The 24,887-nt window shown below is 43.5% G+C and overlaps 1 protein-coding gene and 1 non-coding gene across 2 annotated transcripts in view; both read left to right on the top strand.

Moving 5' to 3' along the window:
• Window positions 1–24,887, top strand: part of TSPAN7 (tetraspanin 7) — a 131,467-nt gene that overhangs the window by 69,530 nt on the left and 37,050 nt on the right. The window lies entirely within an intron of this gene.
• TRNAR-GCG (transfer RNA arginine (anticodon GCG)) lies at window positions 11,991–12,061 on the top strand. Its single transcript has one exon. It is a non-coding gene; the product is annotated as a tRNA-Arg (tRNA).

Below are 24,887 nucleotides of genomic sequence, written 5' to 3'. Positions count from 1 at the left end.
CTACCTTTGGGGCAAAGTGAGACAGCTAGACTCCCCCCACCCCGGCATTTTTGCTTCTGAATTTTACGACTTTTTTCCCCTTTAAATCAAGTAAGTGATCAGTTTGATAGATTCTTCATTAATCATAGGTGTAAGAACTTTTTAAAAACAAACTGCTTTAAATTTTCTTATTTTTTTAATCCACTGACCTTAAAAGTATCTTCCATCTGAGTCTTAAACATCAATTATGAGTTTATTTTTTATTCTAGCCTCCTAATGGTGGTGGTCTCAGGGCATTTTGTGGCAGGAAGCTTGGGGACAAATTAAAGGTGAGGATCAGCCTTTGAATTGCCTCAGTCCTTTTGGAAATTTCACTTCCTCACCTATTTGCATAGAGATCATTCAGTGAGCATTGTCTCATTCTTTGTTTGGAAGTTTCTCCAAAATGGAGAAGTTGCTATGGTTTTAAGACATCACCTCTATTGCTCTCCTAACTTGGGAGATGCAGGTTCCAGAAAGAGCAGTTACTTCTTGGCTGTATGATCTATTTGTCGTCATTGTTTAGTCACTCAGTGTCTGACTCTTTGCGTCCCTATGGACTGTAGCTTGCCAGGCTCCTCTGTCCATGGGATTTTCCACGCAAGAATACTGGAGTGGGTTGCCATTTCCTTCTCCAGAGGATCTTCCCAACTAGGGGGTTGAACCAGCTTCTCCTGCATTGGCAGGTAAATTGTTTACCACTGAGCCACCAGGGAAGCCCACGTGATCTGTTATACCTTAGGATAAAGTTGAATGTATTTGCTTAAACTCTCAGCTTTCATTGGTGTTATGACGTTACTTGTCCAGGACAGTGGTTCCAATACGTGTTAAACTTCCAAAGGCTTTTGCAGATCTAATAAATCTGTGCTGTATCTTAAGCAATGAAATCTGTAGTCTTAGGACTGTGTAGAAGACACATCAGTTAGAGAACATTCTCTAGTGAATTGGTTCTAAAATTACACCTACCTTAATTGGTGTAAACTGCTTGCCATCTAATTGAGCTAATACCATTAAGGTTTCATCAGTCTGGCATTCTGAAGTCACCCCAGACAATTGATCTTCATTTTGTACCTGTAGCAGTGATGATGCTAATTGGTAAAATTCCACAGCACGGAGTTGTAGGATTCCAGGATAGTGTTTCTTTGGTTGGTTTGTAGACTCTCCTTTTACATCCAAATCAGTGGCTATTAACCCTTTTTTAGACCATTTTATTTCAGAGCAATGCTGCTACAAGATAATCTACAAAGTAGAATCATTAGAATATTAAGTTTGAGCTGGGGGCAAAGAAAATTGTGTTAACAAGCAGAGCCAGAGTTCATTTTAGCTATTAATTCTGTTGAGCTACTGTACTTTCCAGAGTTCACTTCCATTTGCCTGCTGGCAGCTAGAAAGGAAGGTTTGAAATGGTTGGCTGCTGGCATTTAATTAATCTTGGAAAAGGTTGAAGTCCGGTTTCATTTCATGACTGAATGCCGTAATAGTCGCTGACTGTCTCACTGTTACACGGTCAGGAAGCTATCTCTACCGAGTGTGACATGTGTGAATATCTACAAAATGGCTCTTATCAGGGAGGGGACACTTTGAAGATTTGAATATTGAATGATTTCATTATTGTCATCACTATTAATGAGAAAAAATTTTGCTCTACTATTCAAGAATATAAACCAGATTGTTAACTGATAAAGAGGAATAAAAATCATCTGTAGAAGGGCAAACCTCAGGGGGCTATTCAGCCACATAGGGAGAGAAGACTAGAGTCATTTGGTTTAGATTTTCTTTTTAACTGAAGAAGTCTTTCCCACTGTTTCCTGGATCAAGGAAAATCCAACCTCCAGAGATGGGGCACGTATAACCCCATGAAGTAGTCTAAGGCAGTCTTCTATAGGTTTATATACAAAGACATTTTATTGTTTTGTTCTTTTAAAAAGAATTTATTGATGTATAGTTGATTTATTATACAGTGTTTTGTTAATTTCTGCTGTATAGCAAAATTTTATTCTTTTTCATATTCTTTCCTATTATGGTTTGTCACAGAATATTGAATATAGTTCCCTGTGCTATGTAGTAGGACCTTGTTGTTTATCCATCCTGTATATAATAGTTTGCAGCTGCTAATCCCAAACTCCCATTCCTTCCCTCCCCTGCTCTCCCCCTTGGCAACCACAAGTCTCTTCTCTATGTCTGTGAGTCTGTTTCTGTGTCATAGGTAGGTTCATTTGTGTTTTATTTTTAGATTCCACATATAAGTGATATCATATGATATTTGTCTTTCTCTTTCTGACTTGCTTCATTTAGTGTGATAATCTCTAGTTGCATCCATGTTGCTGCAAAGCATTATTTCATTCTTTTTTATGGCTGAGCAATATTCCACTGTATGTATATGTGTGTGTGTATGTGTATACACACACATCTTTATCCATTCATCTGTCAATGGACATTTAGATTGTTTCCATGTCTTAGCTTTTGTAATTAGTGCTACTATGAACATAGGGGTGCATGGATGTTTTTGAATTCGAATTTTGCAAAGACATTTTCTTGAATGTGCCTTCTTAAAACATTTATCTTTTTGGTCTTTGTTTTGTTTTGGGGAGCAAAGCAGAATAAGTTCACTTGTATTTGCATGTGATAAACAAATTTTTAAGAGATCTTTAACAATTTCCTGATGCTAAAGCCAGCTCAGTTAACTGTTAAGGAGAAGATGTATTTTAGTTTTCTAAGAAGCAGGTCATCCTCATTCATTCAACCATCAGCTAGTTATTGAGTACATCCTTTGAATAAGACCTTACTACAAAGTTAAATAATACCTGAATTTGGCTTTAAGAGCCATAGTCCAATAATAGAAGGTATGTATGCAGGTCGGGAAACAACAGTTAGAACTGGACATGGAACAACAGACTGGTTCCAAATAGGAAAAGGAGTTCGTCAAGGCTGTATATTGTCACCCTGTTTATTTAACTTATATGCAGAGTACATCATGAGAAATGCTGGACTGGAAGAAACACAAGCTGGAATCAAAATTGCCGGGAGAAATATCAATAACCTCAGATATGCAGATGACACCACCCTTATGGCAGAAAGTGAAGAGGAACTCAAAAGCCTCTTGATGAAAGTGAAAGTGGAGAGTGAAAAAGTTGGCTTAAAGCTCAACATTCAGAAAACGAAGATCATGGCATCTGGTCCCACCACTTCATGGGAAATAGATGGGGAAACAGTGGAAACAGTGTCAGACTTTATTTTGGGGGGCTCCAAAATCACTGCAGATGGTGACTGAAGCCATGAAATTAAAAGACGCTTACTCCTTGGAAGGAGCATATTCAAAAGCAGAGACATTACTTTGCCAACAAAGGTTCGTCTAGTCAAGACTATGGTTTTTCCTGTGGTCATGTATGGATGTGAGAGTTGGACTGTGAAGAAGGCTGAGCGCCGAAGAATTGATGCCTTTGAACTGTGGTGTTGGAGAAGACTCTTGAGAGTCCCTTGGACTGCAAGGAGATCCAACCAGTCCATTCTGAAGGAGATCAGCCCTGGGTGTTCTTTGGGAGGAATGATGCTGAAGCTGAAACTCCAGTACTTTGGCCACCTCATGGGAAGAGTTGACTCACTGGAAAGGACTCTGATGCTGGGAGGGATTGGGGGCAGGAGGAGAAGGGGACGACGGAGGATGAGATGGCTGGATGGCGTCACTGACTCGATGGACGTGAGTCTGGGTGAACTCCGGGAGTTGGTGATGGACAGAGAGGCCTGGCGTGCTGCGATTCATGGGGTCGCAAAGAGTCGGACAGGACTGAGCGACTGATCTGATCTGATCTGATGTACACAAATGGTGGTTACAAAGTGGACCAGTACTCCTATAGATGGTAATAAATTTAAATTTTAAAAGTGCTTCTAATGTTTTTCAGTGAAGTAATTTTTATATCAGAAAAATTTTGTTAATTGGTTAGTATAGAATTTACAGTGTTGGCTGAGGTAGAGATTCAGTTACTTCTCCAAGTAAATCTAGATGGTGAATTTCATCATGAGAAATTTCTTGAACATACACATTCACAAAGAAAGTATATTCTCTGAATTTTTTTTTAAACTTTTTTCTTTTTATTCATTTGTTATGGAATTTGAAATTTGGATATTTTGTTCATTTCATTGTGAACTAATTATTGGGTCATATAGCTAATGGAGAAGGAAATGGCAACCCACTCCAGTGTTCTTGCCTGGAGAATCCCAGGGACAGGGGAGCCTAGTGGGCTGCCGTCTATGGGGTCACACAGAGTCGGACACGACTGAAGCAACTTAGCAGCAGCAGCAGCATCGCTAATGGAGCATTTCTTATTTATGAGTTCGTGCCATCCGGTCTCTTAGGTTTTATTTTCCTTTTATATTTCCCAATACTTTCTCAGTTTGGATAAAGTAGTCTTCCCTGGGAGCTCAGACAGTAAAGAATCTGCCTACAAGGCAGGAGACCTCGGTTCTATCCCTGGGTTAGAAAGACCCCCTGGAGAAGTGAATGGCAACCCACTCCAGTGTTCTTGCCTGGAATAATCCTCAGGACAGAGGAGCCTGGCAGGCTACAGTCCATGGGGTTGCCAAGAGTTGGACATGACTGAGAGACTAACACTTTCATGCAGACCATAGCAAACATATATTTAATACCTGTAGTTTGTATTGCTGTTTTGTTTTTAAAATGCTTATCATTTTTAAGGATCTTTTATTCTGGGTTTTTAGATATCTACCTCTTTGCTAATATATATATATATATATATATATCTATATATATATATATATATATTTTTTTTTTTTTAAATTTTGTGACCCAACTCCTGCCTTCAAATTTTATTATATTTAGCGATGACTTACAGATGCCTATGTCAGAACTAGTTCAGTCATATTAGGAAAAAATTGATGTCAGATAGCACTATTATCCTAGTTCATGGTAGTTAATACTTGGAAAGTATGCTAATCAAAATATTTAGAATGAGTCATTCTCACTTTTTTACTTTTATTTAAAATTATCTTTTGGCCACGCCTTGTGGCATGCGGGATCATAGTTCCCTGACCAGGTATCGAACCTGTGCCCCCTACATTGGAAGTGCAGTCTTAACCACTGGACCACCAGGGAAGTCCCTTGGCTGGCTTTTAGGAATGGACAGGAGAGAGTCTCCATGATAGCAGCATTCCTCATTCCTCTGTCTGCTTAGGGACTTGATTCTCAGCATCCAGAGTTTTTGCCGCCTTGCCCCCTTTCCTTCATGAGGGGCCTCACATTTATTGACACAGCTGTTTACAGTATCCAGAGGGTCCTCATAAAACTTCTTTGTAGCCTCTTGGTGCCTTGTGAGATAGGCCAGGGACATCACAAAACTGAGACTCAGAGGTGTAAAAACTAGCACTTGAAACTCAGCTGTCTGATGCTGCTAACCCTCAACTGCCTGTTATATAAGCTGATAAGCTGTGGTCAGGAGGTGTCTGGGAAATGAGCCCTTCTGCTCACTTGAACAAACGTGAGGACACTCAGCTCAGACAAAGGCCACAAGAGAAGCAGGGTGTGGTCCAGCAGGCAGGGCCATAGCCCTGGTTCTGACTCCACCATGAACATCCGGGCAGGGGTCGCTGTCTGGTCCTGGAGCTTTGATATCTGCTGACTGGATTCCGTGCAGCTTCTATTACTGCCCTCTCAGATCCTCTTGGTTTGATAGCAACCTTCCACAGAGGATCCTTCTATGATTTCTGGGGCTTCCTTGATGGCTCAAGCATTAAAGAATCTGCCTGCAATGCAGGAGATGCAGGAGACTCAGGGTCGATCCCTGGGTCAGGAAGATCTCCTGAAGGAGGAAATGGCAACCTACTATGATTTATGATTTCCCACTACAAAAATAAAGGACATCTTTACCCTGAACCCCAAAGTTTGGAAAAGACCTAATTAATCTAGTCAATGAAATCAATTTGAGGTTAATTTTATTTATTTTATTTTTACTTGGCCATGCCATGCAGCATGTGGGATCTTAGTTCCCTGACCAGGGATTGAACCTGTGCCCTCTTTATTGGATGTGCAGCATCTTAACCACTGGACCACTAGGGAAGTCCCAATTTTAGATTAATTTTAAAGGAAACATGCCCCAAGATGTAGTTTGAATTTTGTACTCAAACTTGAGTGGAGGAAGGATTTTCCAGGAGAGGCGCCTTTAAAGAAAGTAAACTGTTGTGGACTATCTCTTCTGCTAAATTTTGTTGAGTTTTGGCACGACTTTTGGGGGCAGAGGCAATGTCAGAAAAGGATGTTGCTTCTGAACTATTTCCATTTCCCTGGGAAAGATGGTGTAGGTCTCTGGTTAAATCACTTGTGAAACTGACACCACTTCCCATCCTTTACTGATGAAAATTAATGATATTTCACTTTTGGAAATGTCCTTGCCAGAAAGAGAAGAAAAATAAAGCAGGCTTTGAGAACCTTGAGAAAAGTGATACTTAATGTTTGTTGATAATTAAGTGATACTTAATGTTTGTTGAAAACTTACTGTATGCTCCACACTGTGTCACCTCATTTAATCCTTTGCAGACCTTGTATTATACTACCTTTTTAGATAGTAATTTAACAGATAAGGAAACTGAGGTAGAGAGCGTGTGGCTCCCCCATTGCAAACTCCAGAGAGGGGCTATACAGGCCTTAGATGGTGACTAGTACCCCAACAAATTTCACTACAAGCTTCCAATTTCTGGTCAAGGATTCAGTTAGTCATTTCCAGATGAAACTGAAAATTCCTTACTGGAAGCTCCACTAATGTCTGTGTGTGTGCGCGTGCATGCGTACGTGTGCATGTGCTTAGTCACTCAGTTGTGACCAACTCTTTGCAATTCCATGGACTATAGCCCGCCAGGCTCCTCTGTCTTCCCAGCAAGAGTACTGGAGTGGGTTGCCGTTTCCTTCAGGGGATCTTCCTGACCCAGGGATCAAACCCGTGTCTCCTGCATAGGTAAGCGGATTCTTTACCACTGAGCCACCAGGGAAGCCCTACTATTGTGTACACACTTGCTAATTAGGAGGTTATTTTCCAAACTTCTACAGATTGTACTCTAGCCTCAGGCCACATTTGAGCCAAATAGTGCAAAACCCTCTTGCTGTTGATTAGAATAGCTAAGAATATCTGCCCTCTCCACACTTGAATAAGTCAAGCCACTTAGCCATAAGACAGAAGCCATTTCTTGTTTTCTTTTCCCCTTGCTCAAATTGTTTCATAACCAGTACTCTGAGTGAATAGCTATTATTCACTCTTTCCTGGTAGAGAAACATTTAAAATTGCAGGTTAAGCTCTGTTCCAAAGAGTTGTTGCTGTTCCCAGTCAAATGTCTTAACACTTAGGATCAGTGAGACCACCAGGCAAATCTCCAAGGTTATGTTTGGATGAGAATTAACACAAAGACAGTAGAACAATGTGGAAAAAGTTGGAACTCTAGCCCCAAGGCCATTGATGACACCATATTGAGGTCAGTGCTGAGGCACCTGCTGGAATGCGCCAGCCCAGGGGTCTCCCAGGCCCTGTCCCCCTTGTGACCAATAATCAGGATGAGGGCCAGGCAGGGATTTTTTTCCCCATTCCTTCTCTCATCAGACTATTGTCGTGTTGTAGAAACATCCCAGGGCACATTGCCAAGCTGTCACAAAGCGTGTGCCTGTAAGAAATTACCCCTTCATAACTCAACATCATTGTTGCATCGTGACTTTCTGAGAGGTTTTTCCTTAGCTGGCCACACTGGGAGTTCCTGTGTCCTGGCTGTGATCTCAGCTTACTGCTGCTTTATCCTGCAAACTGGCCTTTGGGTATCCTAATGGGCAGATTTCCTTCCTGTCAAATTCCAAAAGTGCTTGTAAGTCTCTTATATTTCAACTAAAACAAACAAACAAAAAAACTCAAAGTGCAGTTGTTAATTCCTATGACCCATGAGTTCCTATGAATCCACTTATTCTGATATGGCTTTAAACCTCATACACTATGACACACATTTGCTTCCGCTAAGATTTCCCCAGTTGGCTTCCATTTTACATGTTCAAGGCTGTGTCTGTATCTAAGACATATGTAATCTTGCGCCTTTGGTCCTAGGCTTAGGATCGTCGTGACGGGCATTGCTTCGATTCCATTCTGAGTCCCTAGGGTGGCCCAGTTCAGTAGAGCTTGTTTCCCTTCCCGCACTGCTTTATGATTGTTACGGTTGGGGATGCTGAACTCAGATTTTCCTTCCCGGTTGCCTCTTGAAACGCTGCCATCTTTCCCCACAGGAGAGCAAACCCCTGCTGATAGGAAATCTCTCCATGTGCACGTGGCTGCTTGCCAGCATCGATGGCTGCCAATGGTTTTGTCTAGTTCAAGCAGTTGATTTTCCCTGGATGGTGGACTGGGCCACACAGGTGGCCCGTGGCACAGTAGGCTCTTCTCTGAGAGATGATTCTTTGTGGAGAAGTTCCTCTGGTGTGCTTAGGGTTCCCACACATATTTGTGACAGTTGAGTGATGCAAAAAAAAAAAAAAAAAAGCTTTTCATGTTGCTGTGGTTCGGGGCTTATTGTGAGGCAGAGGATATATCAAGATTAGGGTATGCTGCAGGCCCCTCAGGAGGTAATGGATTGCCCCAGCCCCAAGTGGGCCAGGTGGCTGTTACATTGGTGCTGGAGCCCCCCCCCCCCAGGAAACCAGTGCCCCCTCTCTCTAGAGCCTGTTGAAGAAAACTATTAAGGATTCCACACTGTGTGCCCTGACTTGGCTGGACATGGCGTGCGGCCCTGGCTAATAACTCTGCGAAAACAGGGCAGCTCCCTAGAGCTTGGCATCTTCGGGAGCTGAACGTCTCTCCCCTCTCACTCTCCAATTATGGAAAAGTGCTGCAGCCTCTGATCTTCTATTTTTTAATAGAAATTGTATGGATTTTTGTCCTTAACTCTATGTGGTACACTCTCTAAAGCACAGAAGGCAGGAGGCCCTCTGAGGTACAAGGAGTGCTACTTATTAAAAAGTTTTTCAGTAGAGTAGAAAACACTAGGATACATGTTCAGAATGAGGGTAAGTATTGCTTTGAGAAACCCTCATTTACGTTGTATATACAGGGTTTCGATATAAATCTTATTTCTTACATAGATCGATCGTGGTCAAGTCTGAAACCCTTGACTGTTAGTTGAATCTCAAATTGTCTCCCATTCCCATAAACAGAATCCCTGGTGGCTCAGATAGTAAAGAATCTACCTGAAATGCAGGAGACCCGTGTTCGATCTCTGGGTTGGGAAGATCCCCTAGAGAAGGAATTGACAACCCACTCCAGTATTCTTGTCTGGAGAATTCCATGGACAGAGGAGTCTTGGTGGGCTATAGTCCATATCGTTGCAAAGAATTGGACATGACTGAAATGGCACCCCACTCCAGTGTTCTTGCCTGGAGAATCCCAGGGACGGGGGAGCCTGGTGGGCTGCCGTCTATGGGGTTGCACAGAGTCAGACAGACTGAAGTGACTTAGCAGCAGCAGCAGAGCAACTAACACTTTCACTCTCCCATCAACTTGCTTTTCCAAATGGCCCAGCTTGTATCCTGCAAAACCTCCACTGTGCAGAACCAGTCTTAGTTATATAACCTGGGGCACTGCTAGGTCTTAAATCATCAGACAGATTAAATCATGGCCACACTGTACTCTCTGAGGCGAAGGATATACTCATGGACTTAAGAATTTTTTTATGAGTTACAACACATTGGTTTTTCTATTAATTCTCAGTTAATAAGAAAACTGGGCCCCAACACAACACTGTAAGCACTTAGGTTCGTTGGCGCTTCTCCCTAGAACCCAGGAGGAGGGTAAAGTGGGCAGCAGGCCGGGACCTTCTCTGGGGAAAGGGCAGGCCTTGGTGCCTTTGGTGTTCATGCTGTGATAGGCGGGGCCTTCCTAGTGGGAGTGGTACAATACCCTGGGCCTCCGACCCAGAGCATAGGTAAGGAATTGTTCTAGCAAGCTCCTCTGAGCCACATTGAGAAAGTATCCTCAAAGACATATTTATTTAGTCTTTAGAAGGAGAATGAAATGAGACAGTGGCAGTTGCAGTTGCTTGGGTGTTGATTGTTAGGCATGGGCCTAAGTGACTTAGTTCATATTGTCTCATCTGATCCGCTTAACAACCCTCCCAGGTGGCTGTCATCATCCCCCTTTGAGGAAAAAGAAAACTGGGTGTTAGAGAAATTGCGTAGCATCCAAGGTTGCATGCCTGAGTTCCAGTGCAGGAAGCCCAGCACATTAAACCAGCACTCACATGCCAAGGGGAGCAGGGTGGCCTCTTTATACTGATTGTATAGTCCCTCCTGTCTGAAATGTTCTCTCCTGCTTATCCCTTGCCGTCAGAATCTATTCCATCTGGCAGGCACCAGCCTGAATGTTAACTGTCGTGAAGCGATTTCCTGTTCCCTGTACCCACAGGGCACGTGTTTGTCCTTCTTGTGGCATGGCACATTCTGCTGCATGTTGACTTATTGCTGTCAGACGTGGTACCTGCTCTTACAGTGCAGTTCTCAGTGGATGGCTCTATTGCTGCTGCTTTGGTTTCAGTGAGGAAGTACCCACTCTCATCATCAGTGGGGCCTGCTTTGGCAATTTCAAGTTCAGGCTCCACCTTTCCTTCATCTCTGAGCAGTGATCCTTGTTCTTTTTTTTTTTTTTTAATTTTTATTGGAGCATAGTTGCTTTACAATGTTAGTTTCTGCTATGCAGAAAAATGAATCAGCCATATGTATGCATATATCGCCTGTTTTTTGAATTCCCCTCCCATTTAGGTGACCACAGAGTGCTGAGTAGGGGTTCCTGTGCTATACAGTAGGTTCTTATTGTGCTTGTGCTCAGTCATGTCTGACCCTTTGTGACTCCATGGACTGTAGCCCACTAGGCTCCTCTGTCCAGGCAAGAAAACTGGAGTGGGTAGTCATTCTCTTCTCCGGGGGATCTTCCTGGCCTAGGGATTGAACCCAGGTCTCCTGCATTGCAGGCAGATTCTTTACCATCTGAGCCACCAGAGAAGCCCCTCATGTTCTCATTACTTACCTATTTTATACATGGTATCAATAGTATGTATATACTAAGCCAAACCTCTCAATTCTTTCCACATGATTCTTATTCTTGAGGGATGAGAATATTTCACCTCACAGGAATCACTGTGAAGTGATTTTATATGACAATCATTGATTTTCTGATTGTATTTGTCAGACCAGTTCTTTTAGGAACTTCAGCTGTACTGGGATTTTTTTTTTTTTTTTAATATATACCCAAGCAAAAATGAACAGATCTGGTCCACTTTTTGCTGTTAACATACCTTCATGAGTTTTGAAAGGGAATGGGGAGGAAGGCAGGAAAAATAGAAGTAGGTTTAAATATGCCAGTATCAAAACTGGATTTTCTTTGCATTTTGAAAGTCTGAAAGGTAATTGAAAGGTAATTGAAACTCGGTTTACCAGGACTGGATGTCTAGAGAGCTTTCTTTGTAAGGTGAAGTGAAGTGAAGTGAAGTCACTCAGTTGTGTCCGACTCTTTGCGACCCCATGGACTGTAGCCTACCAGGCTCCTCCGTCCATGGGATTTTCCAGGCAATAGTACTGGAGTGGATTGCCATTTCCTTCTCCAGGGGATCTTCCTGATCCAGGGATCGAACCCAGGTCTCCCGCACTGTAGACAGATGCTTAACCATCTGAGCCACCAGGGAAGGAAAGCTATAATTTCTTGAGCTCCTGCTCTGTGCTGGCTCCACATTCAATGTGCTCTGTTCCTTCCGGCTTCCCCCCATCCCCCTTTGAAAACTCATAAACAACATTAAGAACAAAATACGGGAACAAATGGGCCATTCCCAAGATCACATCTTATCAGTGTTTTTAGAGTGACGGAAGCTGGCTCCGTGAAGTGGTGCTCAAGGGTACATTGGCCCCAATCTGATAAGGCTGGCTTGACTCCAGGCCCACCTTCCCCTGGGCTTCCCAGGTGGCTCAGCGGAAAAGAGTCTGCCTGCGATGCAGAAGACCCGGGTTCGATCCCTGGGTTGGGAAGATCCCCTGGAGAAGGGAATGGCTGCCCACTCCAGTATTCTTGCCTGGAGAATCCCATGGACAGAGGAGCCTAGCAGGCTACAGTCCATCAGGTCGCAAAGAGTCAGGCATGACTGAGCATCGAGCACACGTGCATACCACCTATCCCCAAAGCTCTTTGTCCACAGCATTTGTTGTTCAGGGAGAAGCTCTGAAATTTTCTGTGTGGAATAAGAGATAGACTCTCTCAGTGAGTCTCTCCTGAACAAGCTCTCTCCACCCCCTTGCCAAGACTGACTTGATCAGATCACTTGCACTTTGAGATGAATTGCTGTTTTATTGCCTGTTAAGGTTATTTTTTTCTCCCTAATGCCAAAATTTAACTATGAAATATGCCTTTTAAAGTGACATTTCAGGGACTCTGACACTTATCTGGAAAGGAAAGATTAGAGCAGGATCCCACCTCATGCTTCTCAAATTACATTAAGTAGAAGATCTGCCTGAGAGTTGTGGCGGACTCAGCTCTGGAGGTTAAGTCACAACAGTGAGCAGTACATTTCTTGAGCATTTTCTAGCATTTAGGTAGGATCCCAAGCCCCAATTTCACGTAATCCTGACTGTCCCTCCATGAGCAAAGTCTGTGATCCCCAACTGACACATGAGAGATGGGGGGCTTTGCCCAAGGTCACACATTAGGGCGTCACGTGCGTGCATGTTAAGTTGCTTCAGATCAGATCAGTCGCTCAGTCATGTCCGACTCTTTGCGACCCCATGAATCGCAGCACACCAGGCCTCCCTGTCCATCACCAACTCCTGGAGTTCACTCAGACTCATGTCCATCGAGTCAGTGATGCCATCCAGCCATCTCATCCTCTGTCGTCCACTTCTCCTCTTGCTCCCAATCCCTCCCAGCATCAGAGTCTTTTCCAATGAGTCAACTCTTCGCATGAGGTGGCCAAAGTACTGGAGTTTCAGCTTTAGCATCATTCCTTCCAAAGAAATCCCAGGGCTGATCTCCTTCAGAATGGACTGGTTGGATCTCCTTGCAGTCCAAGGGACTCTCAAGAGTCTTCTCCAACACCATACTTCAAAACCATCAATTCTTCGGCGCTCAGCTTTCTTCACAGTCCAACTCTCACATCCATACATGACCACAGGAAAAACCATAGCCTTGACTAGACGAACCTTTGTTGGCAAAGTAATGTCTCTGCTTTTGAATATGCTATCTAGGTTGGTCATAACTTTCCTTCCAAGGAGTAAGTTGCTTCAGTCGTGTCCAACTCTTTGCAACCCCTTGGACCATAGCTCACCAGGCTCCTCTGTCCATGGGATTCTCTAGACAAGAATAGTTGAGTATGTTGCCATGCCCTCCTCCAGGGCATCTTCCCCACAGAGGGGTGGAACCCACCTCTCTTGCCTCTCCTTATTGGCAGCCAGATTCTTTACCACTGTCACAACCTGGGAAGTTACACTGTGACAGTTGAGTGATGCAGAAAGAACCACTTTTCATGTTGCTGCAGTTTGAGTCTCATCATGAGGCAGAGGACATGTCAGGATCAGGTATGCTGCAGGCCCCTCAAGAGGTAATGGATTGCCCCAGCCCCAAATGAGCCAGCTGACTGTTATCAGTCCTGGGGCCCCCAGGAAACCACTGCCCCTACTCTCTAGGGCCTGTTGAAGAAAAGGATTCCCCACTGTGTGCCCTGACTTGGTTGGACATGGTATGCAGCCCTGGCTAATAACTCTGTGAAGGCAAAGACAGGGCAGCTCCCTAGAACTTAAATGTCAGATTTAAATGTAGGGGATTTAAACCCTGGGAGAAATTATGACCCAAGTTGGGCTTTAAAGGATGGCTAGAATATTGATAGGCAGGAAGGAGTGCTTTTCAGGTTGCAGGGAGTGTATGAGCCAAGGTATAGAGTTGAGGCTGTTGTCTCAAACAAATACAAAAGAATATACAAAAAAGATCGCAAGTGGGGGTCATTTCCAGCCACGTGGTTGGTTGCTAAGTCTCAGGAGAAAGGACTTCATGCTAAAACATGGAATTGAGATGTTCAGTTCGACTGAACTGAACTCAGTTGTGTCTGACTCTTTGTGACATCTTTGGAATTGAGATGTAGCCTAAAATAAACTTGAGTTTCCCTGATTTTACTAAGGAAAGGAAAATTGTTAGGAAGGAGGCTGGGCGTGAGAGGAAAGAACTTGGTGAAAAGAGGACAAAGCACAGGTTAAGAAGGGGAAATTGGAAATTTAAGCCAGTTTTGGTTTCCTGGTAATGAATGAAAGGTTAGAAGTAAGGGCAGAGAGGCTGGTTGGTATCTTTGCTGTAAAAGACCAATGAGGTAACTCGCCGGAGTTCACAGCATCCCAGGAATGCTCCACGCTTCTGTCACTCCAGTGGTATGAATTTTGCTCTCAGTGTAGGATGGATGCTTCCAGTGGGTGTGATAAAATGAGTGGAGCCCAGACTGCACCCCGCTTCTTCTCAGATTGCACTGACCTCAGTAAACTATGCACAGGAGAGAGACTTGGATTCAATAGGGTGATGCATAGGTTGAAATTATTTCGAGTCACCTGTTTAGGCAATCATTTTGCTGAGAAACTCTGATGCTTCTGACCTTGAGTTTAAGCAGCAGCAGCACTGTTATTCTGGTGGTGCTCTGTGATACACGGGCTTTCCTGGTTGCTCAGACGGTAAAGAATCCACCTGCAATGCGGGAGACCTGGGTTCAATCCCTGGGTTGGGAAGATCCCCTGGAGAAGGGATCTCCAGTATTCTTGCCTGGCAAATTCCATGGACAGAAGAGCCTGGCAGGCTACAGTCCATGGGGTTGCAAAGAGTGGGACACGATAATGACTTGGATTCTGTGATATATAATCTCTTTTTACAACTTTCTGTGACTGCAGGACAGTGATTGGGAATGGGGAGAAATCACACTGACATCAAAAGAAATCTTCATACAGTATGTCCATAGCTTGGTTTTCACTAATTCAATGTGTCTTTTTTAAAAATTTATTAATTTAATTGGAAGATAATTACTTTACAATATTGTGATGGTCTCTGCTGTATATCAACATGAATCAGCCATAGGTATACATATGACCCCTCCCACCTACTTCCCTACCCGATCCCTCCTGGTTGTCACAGGGCACCGGTTTTGGGTTCCTTGCGTCATATATCTGGAGAAGGCGATGGCATCCCACTCCAGTACTCTTGCCTAGAAAATCCCATGGATGGAGGAGCCTGGTAGGCTGCAGTCCATGGGGTCGTGAAGAGTTGGACACTACTGAGTGACTTCACTTTCACTTTTCACTTTCATGCATTGGAGAAGGAAATGGCAACCCACTCCAGTGTTCTTGCCTGGAGAATCCCAGGGATGGGGGAGCCTGATGGGCTGCCGTCTATGGGGTTGCACAGAGTCGGACACGACTGAAGCGACTTAGCAGTAGCAGCAGCAGCAGCAGCAGCAGCAGCAGCAGCAGCATATATCAAACTCCCACTGGCCACCTATTTACATATGGTAATCCTTTTAAAATTTGTGATGTTTTCAATTTTTTAATTTCAGAGTAAATGAAACAGTATCACTGTACACAGTCCTGATATTTTAATTTGTGACATTTGCAATTTCTTGATGATTTTTTAATTTCAGAGTAAATGAAATATTATCACTATACACAGTCCTGATAAATCTACCCATGTTCTCTAGAAACTCTCTTAAACCCTCCTCTGTAAAATAAACTGTTTAGAGGCCTTTAAAGGGACACTTTGAAGGTGTCTGGATGGATTGATGAATGACTTGGATTCTAGTCTTGGCTCTGTGTTTTGTTTTTTGGTGTCTGCCTCTAACTAGCTGTGTGATCTTGGGCAAACATTTTGGTTCTCTGGGCCTCAGTCTTCTCATTTATCAAATTGTGGGAGTGGGAGTAGGTGATGATGTTGATGAAGACATTGATTGAAAGCTTCTGATGCAGCAGGTAAGTACATCGAGTGCTTTATACATCTTAACTCAATCCTCCCATCAGCGCAGTCAAGGAGATACTATCATCCCTCACCCCACAGGTAACTTGCCACACATTTGGATAACTTGAAACAAATCTCTTAGGTGGTAAGTGGTGTAGACATGATTATTCTAACCCAGGAAAGCTGCCCCTGAGCCTGTTCTCATGGCCACCGCTGCCCCCAGCCTCTCACTCCTTCCCTGCTGATATAGGTGACTTCTAATGTGATATCCGGGGGGCAGGAGGCTAGGAAACGTCCTGACCTCAAGTGTTTGTAGTGAAGCCACCCCACTCATCTGCACTCGTCCTCTGACAATCCCAGGTTGAACCTGCTCTGGCGGCTCATTGCTCCCCTGATGTGTGGCATCTCCGGAGATGTTGGTTCTTTAAGGAACTTTTAGTCCTGCTGCCCTAGAAGCCCATTGCTGCCTGGCCGAGTCCACCCCCCTTGACCAGGATCCCTGCAGAAGAATCCCAAGCAGACCTGCAGTGGAAGGAGCTGCCAGACCCTGTGCCTGTTCCAAGAGCTCAGGTTAAAACAACTTGTTAGCACAGATTTGAATATGAATGAAAACAAGCCTTTTCTCGAGAAGGCAGAAATTTGGCCATGCAGAAAATGAGGAGATGGGTATTCTGTAGCTGCAAAAAACATTTTTTTTTTTCCTAAAAGCCAGAGCAGACTTCTAGATTCATAACTATCTAGATGCTTAACAGAATGAAAGACTCTTCCAAGAGGCAGTTCGAAACATAAAAGGATTCTAGGCAGTCCAGGTTCTTGGTAGCATTCATGGCTGTGGAAATACTTGAAAGAGTTAATAAGATCAATATTAATAGAATAACAATGGAATAGATGTGATTTTTTGTTTAACATTTCCTGCTTATCAGGCATGAATGGCTGCTGAGTACATTAGCCATATTGTCTGTTTCAACCACTCATCAACCTTATGAAATAATAGAGCCATTGTACACGTGAAGAGCTTGGAAGTATAGGGTTGTGTTTTCTGGTGTCTGCCCAATTTTTGTTCAACTTAGAGTACTGCGTGTCTGTCACCTGGCAACAAGTTACTGAACTGACAAGTTTCAGACTTTTTATTGGCCAAATGGACTTAAAACTATGGACTTAAAAAAGATTTTTTTAATTTAAATCTTTTTTGTAATGAAGTATAGTTGATTAACAATGTTGTGTTAGTTTCAGGTGTACAGTAAAGTGACTCAGTTATACGTATACATGTATCTCTTCTTTTTCAAATTCTTTTCCCATTTAGGTTGTTACATAACACTGAGCAGAGTTCCCTGTGCTATACAGTAGGTCCTTGTTGTTATCCATTTTAAATATAGCAGTGTGTACGTGTCAATCCCAAACTCCCTAACTATCCTTTTCCCCCTGCCTGCCCCCCTCCCATAACCATAAGTTAGTTTTCTAAGCCTGTGAGTGCCTGTGTGTTTTGTAAATAAGTTCATTTGTATCATTTTAAAACAATTCTGCATACAGGCGATATCATATGATATTTCTCTTTGACTTACTTCACTCAGTAGAACACTCTCTAAGTCCATCCATGTTGCTTCCAATGGCAGCATTTCATTCATTTAATGACTGAATAATATTCCATTGTGTTATGTGTACCACATCTTGGCAGAAAACTCTGACATAAATCATAACAATTATCTTTTTTGATCTGTCTCCCAGAGTAATGGAAATAAAAACAAACAAATGAGACCTAATTAAACCCAAAACCTTTTGCACAGCAAAGGATACCATAAACAAAATGAAAAGACAGTCCACAGAATGGGAGAAAATATTTGTAAATGATATGGCCAGTAAGGGATTGATTAGTCTCCAAAATTCACGAACAGCTCATGCAGTTTATAACTATTGGTCATTCATCTGGCCATTGGTGGTGCGTTTTCGAATGAAGCCTGTAAAGCTTTGGGGAAAGTCTTCTGGCAAAAAATATAGATACAGGACCATAGAGCTTTTGCTCTAATAGCATTTCTATTGCATGTTCACTAATGAGAGGAAAAGCCCCACGATTTTGTGGAGAATGGAATGTGGCTGTGGATCTTATTAGTAAATTTGGCATGGCCAGTTGGCTCAGAGAAATTAACATGTAGAACTGTGTGGTTTTGTGAAGATGCCATTTGTTTTTGGGCTTCCCAGGTGGCACAGTTGGCAAGAATCCTCCTGCCAATGTGGGAGATGCAAGAGATGTGGGTTCAATGCCTGAGTTGGGAAGATCCCCTGGAGGAGGAAATGGCAACCCATTCCAGTATTCTTGCCTGAGAAATCCCATGGACAGAGGAGCCTGGTGGGCTACAGTTCATGGGGTTACAGTCAGACACGACAGAGTGGCTGAGCACGCATTTGTTTTTACTCTTTCCCTAATAGGGTGGCAGTGGTTTTGAGTGGAAAGATTGGGAAGGGATGGGTGTGTGTAAAATGGGGGTCCTCAACCAGAGATGTCAGAAACCAGATGCGAGTGATGGGTGTAGCTGGAGAAAAGGAGTTCACACTTGCCATTGCCTGGAAGAGTTTTGGAAATTCCAGATTTTCTTAAAGGAGGGCATGAGCTTTTTTGTGCTTGCCAAAAGGAGTATAATTTTAAAAGATCAGATGCTCCAGTGGCTTCACAGTTTAAGCACATAATGATGTGATTTATATGCTGTAATTATTTGCAGTCCTATGAACTGAAATGTCTGTAAATTTAAAATATTGCATTCAAGTGCAATTTGAATGGGGTGTGACTCGATTTTAAAAATTTCACCTTTCAGAGAGAGCAAGTGAGCTGGCACCATTGCAACATCCTTGCTCTCTTTACTTCCAGAATATTTGTTGCCAGAGATTGGTACCCATGGGAGAGCAGGTTGTCGCAACTCAGAGTTCTTTACTAGGGTCACTTACATCCCTGTGTGCTCCACTTAGAAAGAACAAAACTGAAGTGTGTCTTAAAGATAACTCAACCCCAAAGCCATCTGACCTTCAGAAAGAATTAAGATGCTCCGAGGAAAAGATAGGCATTGAAGTTTGAAAAGGGCTGTTCTGACTAGAGCTTTTCTTCTGATGATGCTCAGCTAGAAGTGCAAACATTTGAAAAATTATCCTCCCTGCTGTTCTAACACAGAAATTCTGACAGGTTGGTTTCACCAGCTGTAGTCCTTTGGTTACACTCTGTCAGTTATTCTCCCACTGGATTAAAGGGAGAGGACACACACAATTAATACACAAACCATCATAGTAAATTTGTCCTGAGTTTTACTGAAGTACATTTCTGTGATACAGAATTTTGTGTCACAGGATTCTGTTTTTAACACTGTTAATTTTGAAAAGATACCAAATCTATTGACAAAACAAGCATTTCTTCAGTGGGTACTATAAGTAGGGTGCCATTGGGGGCTACTGGAAATGTAAAACACACTGGCTCAGTTCCTGACCACTACTGCTGGCATGCTATTAAGATGACAAAGTGTTGGGATTGACATGCACACACTGCTGCTGCTGCTGCTAAGTCGCTTCAGTCGTGTCCGACTCTGTGCGACCCCATAGATGGCAGCCCACCAGGCTCCCCCATCCCTGGGATTCTCCAGGCAAGAACACTGGAGAGGGTTGCCATTTCCTTCTCCAATGCATGAAAGCTACTATATATCAAATGGATGACCCACAAGAACCTACCTTGCAGCATAGGAAAGTGTACTCAATACTTTGTAATAACCTATAAAGGAAAAGAATCTGAAAAGAAGCATATATGTATGTCTGTGTGTGTGTATATATATACTATACGTATACATACATACATACATACATACATACATACATATATATGTATACATTTTTCTTTTTTTGTTTCGAAAGTTGCTATGTGAAATTTTTCCTGGTGGCTCCTGTAAGCATCTGCCTACAATGCAGGAGACCCGGGTTCAATCCCTGAGTTGGGAAGATCCCCTGAAAAGGAAATGGCAACCCACTCCAGTATTCTTGCCTGGAAAATCCCATAGAGAGAGGAGCCTGCTGGCTACAGTCCATGGGTCGCAAGAGTTGGACGTGACTTAGTGACTAAACCACCACCATACGTAAAACTGAATCACTTTACACCTGAAATTAACATGATATTGTAAATCAATTATACTTCAATATAAAAAAGAGAAAAGAGAAAAGAATAAAATTATATGGCATGACAAAAAAATGACAAGATGGACACTTGGAAACTTTCAAGACAGATCGAAACTGCAGTTTATGAACTGACACGGTTGTAGCAGTGTTTATCGAATAGGTTTTATTTTAACTCTTCGCTTTGGAGTCTTTATTCTCAGGGTTTGACTACTTGAGAGCCCTAGACACTGGATTTCAGCACAGATGGAGTTCTGTAGTTGGCAGTAGGTTGTCAACCCTGATTCCTATACATTAGGGTGATGTTGTTAATAAACTCACTTCAGAGGAACTTCGTTTGGAGAACCAACTCAGGCCCAAGTCAGATACACAAAATAAAATGAATTAAACTGTCAGGCAAGTTAGTTTATAAAAGTTACTAATATGGTATAATCAAAAGGACTTGGCCCCTGAACCAGGGCATTGGGTTTTAGTTCTGTCTTGGGGTCACAAAGAGTTGGCCATGACTGAGTGACTGAACTGGTCCCTTACAGAACGTGGGACTTTGGTGAACTTAATTTTCTCTGCACCTGCTCCTTCATCTTGCAAATGGAAGTGTGAATTGTGTGTGCCTCATGGGGTTATTATGAGTATTCAGTGGAATTTTCTGAATGAAAATACTTTCGAGATGGCAAAGCACATTTCAGACATGAGCTGATATTTTAATGTTACTACTTACATAAGATCCAAGAGCCATTTTCTTCCTCCTGTGCTCTCTCATGATTATATAACACCATTTCTTTCCCTACTCTTTTTCTCTTTGTGTTTTGCAATCCTTCCTTAAAATACATCTCAATCAAGATGAAGATCATCTCTATCACCCCCTCCTGTTAGTCTCATCCCCTCTGTGGATAATCACTCTTATGATCGCTGTCAATGTAGGTTAGTTTAGACTCTTGCAATTTAAATGACTGAAGAATCAACAGATGCCAATGTTATGTTATCCCCGTGGTGTAATGGGGGCCCCTGGTGCAACTTCAGACTTGTTTGCTTTTTTTTTTTTTTTTACTGTATCATTTACTTAAATTTAAAAAAATTAATACCCTCTAGCATTTTGGAAGGTGCTTGTTTCACATGTACTTGGTCCTCAGGCTCTTGCATCTTCCCAAATGGTTGTGTTAACAGATTGTGACACAGCGGGATGCCTTTTCCTATACAGTATTTTCCACAGCTACCCATTTCTCTCCCAGCAGCCAAGCTCTCATCCTCGTGTCGGTAGAGTCCCAGCTGCAGTAGTGGGAACCACTGTCGGCTGAACTGGCAAGTCAGAAGAGGGTTGGGTTTTAACCCGATGTGGCGACAGGGGCAGTATAGGCATGAGGGTGTCCGAAGGATCCCGCCAACCCCACTGGAAGATTTAATAGAGAATGGCTTCGGTCCATAGAGTGGAGTCTGTTCTGGAACCTACAGGTTATGTTAGGGTTGTGTCTTCATTTATTTGAGGTCCCTTGGCAGTGGGCTTCAGGTGTGGTCAAGAGCCCAGGCCACATTTTGAGGGAGGAGCTTAGGACAGTATCTGACCTCCTGGGAGTTGCCAACCGTGTACGCTCCCCACCAGGCACCTCAGCTAGGGGGTCAAGACTTAATGCTCATGTAAGCTGGTTCTGGCTGCCCTACTGAGGTTACCCCAGGGCCTCTTCTGGGCAAAGGCTTATGCTGGTGATGGCACTCTCTCAAGAGGCAGTGACTTGGTTTTTCTTCCCCCAGAATGTCCTGGTGCTGCACACATTATAGAGTGTCTAAAGCGAGACCAAGCAGGTAGACTGCGTTGCAGCCCCTCTGCTTTGTTCCCTGAGGAAGGGGAAGGCCAAGCTGATCAGTGTGTTGCCCAGCTCACAGGAAGTGCAGATTTGATTCCTGGTTGGGGAACTAAGATCCTGCATGCTGTGTGATGTGGTTAAAAAAAAAAAAAAGAATAAATTAAGCAGGGTTCAAAGGAGATAAGTACAGTGGAGAAAAATAAAGCAGGGAAAGAAGGAAGTGAGGAATGCTGGAGGACCAGGGTTCTCACTTTAAAGAGTCACTAGGGAAGGGCCCATGGAGGAGCAGAGACTTGAATGAGTGATCTTAGAAGTCCAAGCAGAAGGAAAAGCAAGTTCAGAGTCACAGATAAGATGAGGCATGGGGACATGGTCTTGCCCCCATCACAGCCGGTCATGCCAGAGGTTACCTGACCTGACTCTGGGCCCCTCACATTCTCTCCTCCACAGATTTGAAATCAGTGTCCTTTGATCTCTGTTGGATGTTTGCATTAGGTGGTGTTCTCAAGGGAGGCTTTTGTCACTGTGTGGAGAGACCCAGTCTACGCACATGGAGAAGAATGTGGCAAATGTACAATGGAGGCACAAACCAGAGCACTTGCTTCTAGAGGAGGGAAAGGGTACGTCCCTGGTACCTGTCCCCAGAGCTGCCCCCTAAGGTGCCCAGGGCCCTCAATGAAACCACCCCCCCCTTTTGCTCCAGGTGGCTGGTAACACTTTTCCCTGCAACCTTGCAGTCCAGGGTTGTGATACTTTCTGGTTGAACAATGCAAGGTCAGATAAGTTGAAAGAAGAGTTTAGCAAAAATAACAATAGCCCTTGGTCTCAGAGGCCACAATATACCCATGGTGCCTGCTGGCCCACCTGGGCAGCAAGGCAGTCACTTACAGTGTGTGCCAAGCCTTCAATGGCTCTTGACATTGAGTGCCAATATGGAAGATCTGACCGCTTCCCCTGCGCCCAGGAAGGAATGTTGTTGGTCCTTAACTCGTGTGGAGTACAGGGGCCTCAGCTGATCTTGTCACTTACATGTTCCTTGCAGTCACTTTCAGCCAGTACTCTCTGTCAGTGGGAAAGAATCTCTGATTTTTGCTGGGAAGCCTTTAAAAAGTTTTTTTTTTTTTTCATTTTTATTGCCGTATGTACAGTGTTATGTTCATTTCAGGTGTACAGCAAAGTGAATCAGTTATACATACTCTTTTTAAAGAGTCTTTTCCCATATGTGGGAAGCCTGTTTTTCAAAAGAAGGTAGATGGTGACTGTCAGGGAAAGAGGGGACTTAGATTAGTGGCCCCTGAGTTTGGGGTGCCTGGTGACTTTTCGGAACGGCTCATTTGCCAGAGCCCACGGCAGTCGTGTTTGTTTCTAAGCACAGCATGGAGGCAAGCATTAACATTTGATGCGGGTACCACACCTGGCTATCGGTGTATCTTCAGTCCTTTCTATTTGTCCAGACCCCCACCCACCTCACCCATCCCAGGCCCTTTCAGCAACCTCAGGGGCTAAGGTCAGGTGCCTGTTGATTTGTCCTCCATGAGGCTTGTGCTATGAAAGCACTCTCTGATGACATTTAGTCATCGAAAGCAAGTGCTCAATGTCATAGTTACTAACACACAAGGGGCACATCTGGGGTTGGGCTGGAAATGGAGCAGTGACTTGGTCACCAGCAGAATGTTCTGGTGCCACAAGGTCCACAGAGTGTTTAAAGTGAGGCTGACCAGGTAGCCTGCTCACAGCCCCTCCTCTCCAGTGGGAAGAGGTTCAACCTTCAGTGGGAAGGTATTCACAGACACTTAGGGTGCAAGGTACTGGGTTGGCCAAAAAAATCGTTTGGTTTTTTTCTTACTGTGGTATAGAAAACCCAAACGAACTTTTCGGCCAACCCAGTGAAATGGCAGTCCTATGACGTAGGTGATGAATCCTAATCGTGTTAAGGAAATGATTACTATCTTGGAGCATCAGGGAAGGCCTCTGGGTGGAAAGGGCAATTTAGTTGTGTTTGAAGGGCCCGGAGGACCTGGCTGGGCAATGATGGGGCAGGAGGGTCGAGCACACAGAAGCAGCCTGAGACAGGCAGGGGTGAGCTTCGGGTAAATAGTGGAGCTGTATTTGTCCACACATAACCAAGTCCTAATCACATAGCTCTTCTGAGGAGCTATGTACTTATTTTAGAGAGAAAAAATTTCTGATGCAGTACACCATTACTAGCAGCATTTTATTGGACACCTTCTTTTTTTACTTTCAATGTCAGGTTTTTGAAAGAGTCTTTGCCTCTATGTGAAAAGAATGAGGATTGCCTCTGTAGCATTTGTACACTTATCTTTAACCAGCTTCACTGATGCTGAAAGCCAGCCAGGAATGCCTGGCTGAGAAATTGTGGAGTGTGCGCCTATTTGCCTGGGGAAGATGGCGGGATTAGAATAATCGAGCAAACCTTCCTTTAAGTGCAATTTCCCCTTTTTAAAGAACACAGCTCATGTTAGTTGTGATGTCATTTCACTGAGCAGGTATTGCTCTTACTCTTCATGTGACAGAAGTATGTGGCCTAGCATTTATGCTTGCAGATCAAAGGAAATGTTGTGGGACTTCCCTGGTGGTCCAGTGGTTAAGACTTCACCTTCCAATGCTGGGGGTGAGGGTTCGATCCCTGATTGGGGAACTGAGATCCCACATACCTCACGGCCAAGAAACCAAAACATTAAACAGAAGCAATATTGTAACCAATTCAATAAAGACTTTAAAAATGGTTGGGATGATCTCAGTTCATTTCCAAAGCAAACCATTCAACATCACAATAAATCCAAGTCCCTGCCCCAACCACTAATGCTGAAGAAGCTGAAGTTGAACAGTTCTGTGAAGACCTACAGGATCTTCTAGAACTAACATGGGGCAGGGGTGGGGGGGGGGGCGGGAGGGAAGGTCCACACACAAAAAAAGACTTCTTTTT

This window comes from Bos taurus, chromosome X, assembly GCF_002263795.3.
Source record: "Bos taurus isolate L1 Dominette 01449 registration number 42190680 breed Hereford chromosome X, ARS-UCD2.0, whole genome shotgun sequence".
In the NCBI taxonomy this organism is placed as follows: Eukaryota; Metazoa; Chordata; class Mammalia; order Artiodactyla; family Bovidae; genus Bos; species Bos taurus.
Note: the sequence above shows the minus strand (reverse complement) of the source record. Positions and strands in the feature narration are given on the sequence as shown.